Below are 6,672 nucleotides of genomic sequence, written 5' to 3' on the forward strand. Positions count from 1 at the left end.
CATGTTTTGGCAATGCTGATTCCACAGATTACATGCGATAAGTAACTTGAACAGTCCACTTACCGATGACAGGGGGACTGATACATACAGACAAGGCTAGGTTCAAGAGAAGTTTCAGATGTGTAAGTGTAAAGGTGTAAAATCTTGCCATTAATGAAAAGCTGTGTAATAGTATTCTTATATAATAAAAAATAAGCAACCTCGGTACTGATTTCCTCCGTGTACTGTCCACTCACAAATGTTACATTATAGCTACGGTGAGAGACAGAGATTTGTTTGTTTCCTTGTAGTTTGTCATGGCTCTGGGTGAAATCACAGCGTTCTCCTTGTAGAAGGCCTGGCTCAACGCACACATGCTGGAAACCACGATGTTACCTCCCTGAAACGCCATGCTGGAAAGTCAACTGATTTTAAGTCTGTTTACGACACAGTACTGTTGTATTAATTTATTTGTACATATAGTATGAAAATAAATTACAATACATTCATCGTGCTGAATTAGATCGCCACGTTGGATATATGAACAGTTGCAATCAAAGCGCAATTGGGATACATTTTATTGTTAACAACTTATCTACTAGCATGGTACACGATGTTATTACTGATTTCACTCATTTGCCTAGAACATACATTGAACCTTTTCAACATCATTGAAAACTGTTGACTGCTTCCCTTTGCATGATTCCATTCTACTTTCATACTTTATACACTTTCTTTGTCCTTTGGTAATTTGTGTTTTACGTCGTTTTGGGAATTGGCCTCGTAATTGATTGACGGCTGACATACGCATGTCTTCGTCGACGCATAGATTGCATAACTGTATGTTCCAGTGTCATTTTATAGTTCTATGTCTCGTATGTTTGTGAGCTAACATTAGCTACTTCCAACTACTTTAATTCTTTGTAAACTGTCTTATATCTGATCCAGCTATCCAGCTAATCCACATTACTGCTTATTAATAGTTTAATATGCGAAAAACCTACTTTGCTTATATTATCATTTCCTCTATGTTCTGTTATTGGGTGCCCATATTCATTACCCACGTGATCTTATATTTGTCCAGAGTGGTGTCATTTTGTGGTATGAATAAATGCAGCTATGTTTTCGAAAAAAAAATCTTGCATAGAAGGTATTTGGTATAAAAACCAAACGTTTTTGCCATAATATGGATCAGCTGAATGTCTAAAAATTACAAAAATTCGTTTCAAATATCATTTTCTCATTAAATAAATAAAAAACAAACTATAGAAGACCTCATTTACAAATAACTTCTCAGAGCCTTTCGTATCAACCATCATATCATGTTTTCTATCATGTATGCACTGTAATGTAAGCTTTCCATATGTATGTATATAGGGAGATAAGCATATTTACATGGCAAACGCACATTTTTATGTAGTGATTTTAGATTTGAATTCATATATATTACGTTATATGATAATGAGATGTATGTAATTCTTAAAACTGTGGCGGTGAGTTTTATGAAGTGTATTGTATTGTACATCGTTATGAGTGTGAGTTTTGTATTATATACCCGATGTTTGTGAGTGTTACCAGAAATATACCATAGCGCTACAGGAAATCTCCACGCGTGTGTGTCCTTTGTTATCATGGATGGGATAGAGTGAGTGAGTGCTTGGGGTTTAACATTGTACTTAATAATTTTTCAGTCATATGACGACGAGAAATCCTTAGAGTGCATGTAATGTCTCTCCTTGTTGTAGGGCGGATTTCCACCGCTCTTTTATCTAGTGGTGCTTCACTGTGACGACTTACCAAAGGCAAGTAAGACGCCCCGCCCGAGCCATTACACTGAGACAGATCAACCAGTCGTTGCACTATCCCTTCTATTCTGAACGCCAAGCGAGGAAGTAACAACTTTGACCCCTGGATCTACCGCTCTCGAAGCGGACGCTCTACCAGATGTGCAAACGGGGTCTGTGGGATGGGATAGAACATCCCATATTGCATCCCAGTTTTAAACATTGTAACATATCTGTACATCACTGTAAAAGAAACATTGTTATGTATCTATACATCGCGGTAAAATAAACATTGTAACATATTTGTACACTGATGGTAAAGTAAACATTGTAACATATTTGTACATTCACTGTAAAAAACAGTGTAACATATAACATATCTGTGGTACACGTGACAGTTAAATGATAACATAAAAATGATTCAAGTGAACATGACAGGATTATTATGAAATCAGTATTCAGGACTTCATTATGCAAAGACGGTATATACCAAGAGGTGGTTCCAAATAGGCACCATACGCAAATTATTTACAAATGTCCTTTTGTCCGTAAAGAAAAATGGGGACAAATATTTAAGACCACTTTTACAACTTCACATTCTTTCGTCTCAATTTAACTTCATTTTTAACGTTTTCACCTTTAATCGTGGGATACATAAATGTTTCAACATGAGCTAGAACATCTGATGAAAAATCAGCGTGTAATATTTCCCCGCGCACGTGCCAGAAAAACAATTCTCGGCAACGCTCGGCAACGAATATAACCGTCAGAGTGTTTAAAGAGCTGTTTTTGAACTGACAGCCACCGCATTGATGGGAAGCTCCTGGCTCGTAACAATGAGAGCAGACCGAAATACAAATTCACCAAGGCTAGGACTGACCTGTGGTAAGATATTGGAATAGGATCGTTTATTTACTTTACGACAGATGCATATAGCATGGCTGCCATCATTTTCTGAAGACATCTCAAGGCACTAATTTTAAGAAATTGCCAGATTATCAAAAGCTGCACTCATGCAATAATCAGTGCTGAGGACTCGGCTGTGGGTGAAAACAGACAGTTAATTAACTTGGATTACCTTTTAAATACGGGTACTAGACATTTTAACAAGCGACAAATCAAATATAAGTGCGTGTATTTATATGACAACATACGGAACATTTTGGTGATACAAGTAATAAAACTGTTTTAATTTCTACGTGCACTAATCTCCGTGTCCGTTTTTGTTGTTCAGGATGTTGGCATTCCAAAACGATGTTGGCAGGATAAAATCACACAGAACCTATCTGTGAAGAATCCATCTGGATCAAGGTTCAGTTATCACTTCACAATTTGTCGTTTTGGAAATAAAATCACCTAGACGCCATCTGGATGAAAGAATTTCGGTTGATCCTCACTGCATAAATTGGTCACTATATGAAACTGCGTGAATGTTGACTATATGAAACTGTATGAAAGTGTGTCACAGTGTTTTCTTATCCGCCCAATTTTGTCTCAAGCTTATCAAGGCATACTGAAAATCTGAGAAAAAAAATTGACGAGTACACAGGAAACATGGTGAAATGTAATAATTGGAATATGTGCCGTGTGAAGCAGTCAATGTTGATGTATGCCAACATGTTGCTTTCATCCATTAATTATGCGTTTTAAGAGTTGAACAATTAGCAAGAAATATTTTCATATCTTTAAAATACTGTATAAAGCACCGGTATCTAGAATAATTTATTCTGTGTATCTCACAACAGAGGGGAGACACAGGCAAGTGAATCATCCATAGGTCTTAGACAAAGAAGCCTTTAGAAGAGGGAAATGACGATAATTTGAAACCTGAGGAAGATCGGAAAGTGCTACCGTCATTAACAATGTCAATTAACAAAATGAAAGAGTAGTTACATATGAAATTCCATGGGGCTGTTCGAGAGTGTAGGTGAATTGTCGCCATTTTGAAAAAAAAAACAAAACAGGATGATTGAACATCATGTTATTCAACACCCTTTTCTTGTCGCTCATCTTACGCTCTCTCCGGTTGTCCCTGGTGCAGGCAGACATGTTGAGAAACCACCTCTTAAGGCTCTGGTCAGGCCACGACTTAAATCAGTATCCATGTCGGGTACCATGTTAGTTCACGAAAGCATAATTAAAGATTCATACATGCGCTTTTATGGTGTCAATTGAACACAATCAGTGGTCAAAAGCTACCACTTTCCGAGCGCCATTGTAAACTGTTCAAGGTACAGCTGTTACACTGAACTTCTTTGGAAGTAAAATGAGTTATATATTTTTCTTGCAACCATCAGAGACTTTGTAGTTTGCTTTAACTACAAAGAGGATAGTGACCATTTTGGATTTCTTTTGTCAAAATAATATCGTAACATCACACTATAAATATAAAATGCGGATTCCGAGTGGTGGACTTTTCGTACATGATTTTAGGTGTTCTGGTTCTGTTCTGTCGCCGGTGGCCATCTTGGATGTGGACCTCAGGAGAAAAATGGGATTTTCTGAAAGGACAAGGTGCTTGAATTTTGATGTCAAATCAATCGTGAAACCTTACGGATCTGAGGCTTTGTCCCTAACAGTATTCTTGCAGTCATTTCTAGACGTATTCGAATCGCTGTTCCCGCACTGAAACCACACGAGAACGTGGCTTCCGCGCTGAGTGCTTTAATATCGTCATTTTGTTGCTATCTCAGTATTTCGCTTTGAACGTTCATCTCATCATCTGCGGTATTTCACTGACATTTATTTCACATTCTGTTAGACACCTGACACGCTGCAATGTAAAACACGAAAGTTTTCCAGATGACTCATGCTTTGTCTCCTCCCATTAAACTCATACACACATAAAGACCCACACAAACAGAAGATTTATACAGGTGAGCTAGAATAAAATAGCATGAGTTGGTTAACGCACAAAATCACATGAAAAAAATTCACAAGACACAATTCCAGTGACTGCCACTGGCTGGCTTAATATCCGTTCGTACGTGGGAAGGTCTGCCAGCAAGTGGGTTTCTCTAGGGGTCTGCCTGGTTTCCCTCATAATCTGGCCGTCGTCGTGTTAGTGAAACAGTCTTGAGTATACGGCGTAAAACGCACAAAATCCATTCAAAATAAACTTAAACCAGTGAATTCATGTTCTCTATATTTGCGCCTATAAATGTTTCAAAGTTTTCTTCTTTCGGAAAAAAGACTGTCAATCCGTGTAGATGTGAATTCTCGATAAAGATGAGTGAGCCATCTCCTTCCCTTGGCCACAGCTATTTACTTATTTCTATTGTAAGTTTTATTTTCACACAGAACTCGCATGTAGTCTGTATTATATGATACAACTGTAGGTGTTACCATTTCCCCACTAATGTTCGACGGAAATCTCGTTGAAAATACCGAGCTGCTATATTAATCCAGTACCAATCGTAATCATTGGATATCATACTGCTTCTGTGTGAGTGTATCTTAAACACGTTCTGTGGATGCTGAAGTGCTAATAACACAGCGGCAAAACTGTCCCGATCGATCATGCCTCGTGATCATGCATGTCCAGTAGATACTTGTCTGGGAGGAAAACTGCATGTTTCTGTCCGAGTAGAGGGCTGAAAATCTCGTCATCTAATTGCTCGCCTGAACGTCATCAGCTCTTTGCCGTTCTCTCGTAAGTTGATATATTTCTTTTCTCTTACAGCGTCCACTTGAATTAATGAATCATATTCCTCCCGTAATATTTTCATAAATGACTTTGACTTTAGATTATATCGTCGTGCAAACGTAAATGTTACGAATGCATGTATATATGCTTGGGATTTTACGTCGGACTTAACAATGTTTCAGTCATATGTCGTTGAGGAGTCATTAGGTAGGTGTACATATGTTATATCTTCTTGTGGCAGGGAGGGCCCAAACAGCCAAAGTGCCCTCAAGACGAGGGTTCATAAGGCGTGTGTACATACACTGTGTCTTCTTGTGGCAGGACGAGTCCATGCTGCTAAAGTTCGGCCGCCACTAAAGTAGCATGCCGAAGACACAAGACATGACACATCTCCCAGTCACATAATGCTGACACTGGGTCAACAAGTCCTCTTCCTGGCTTTAATCTGAGGGCAAGCAAGGCAACAACAATTACCATTTTTAAAGTCTTTGGTATGACTTAACCCCCGTTTTGATCCCAGGTCTTCTGACTTCGAGGTGGACGCTCTAAGCATTCGGTCAGCATGTTACGTAAAACTAATTTAGATTAATTTTTTGTAAAAGTTGGCCAAGGAATGCTTTATGTGGAACTGTACTGTATACATAGCAGCCCACCTGATTTATGTACTGTACACATGACAGCCCATCTGATTTATGTATTGCACACATAACAGCCCACCTGATTTATGTACTGTACACGTAACACCCCATCTAGTTTATGTACTGTGCACGTAACAGTCCATCTAGCTTATGTACTGTACACGTAACAGCCCACCTGATTTATGTACTGTACAAGTGACAGCCCATCTAGTTTATGTACTGTACACGCAACAACCCACCTGGTATATGGACTGTACACGTAACAGTCCACCTGATTTATGTACTGTACAAGTGACAGCCGACCTGATTTATGTTTTGCACACGTAACAGCCCACCTGATTTATGTACTGTATACGTGACAGCCCATCTAGTTTCTATGCTGTAGACGTAACACCCCAGTTAGTTTATAGACTGTGCACGTAAGAGTCCATCTTGGTTATGTACTGTACATGTAACAGCCCACCTAGTTTATGTACTGCACATTTATCAACATACATGGTTTATATAGGTCTACCCTACACGTAACAGCCCACCTGATTTATGTACTGTACACGTGACAGTTCATCTGGTTTATGTATTGCACACGTAACAGCCCACATGGTTTATGTTCTGTACACACAACAGC

This window comes from Liolophura sinensis, chromosome 7 (genome assembly GCF_032854445.1).
Source record: "Liolophura sinensis isolate JHLJ2023 chromosome 7, CUHK_Ljap_v2, whole genome shotgun sequence".
Taxonomy (NCBI): Eukaryota; Metazoa; Mollusca; class Polyplacophora; order Chitonida; family Chitonidae; genus Liolophura; species Liolophura sinensis.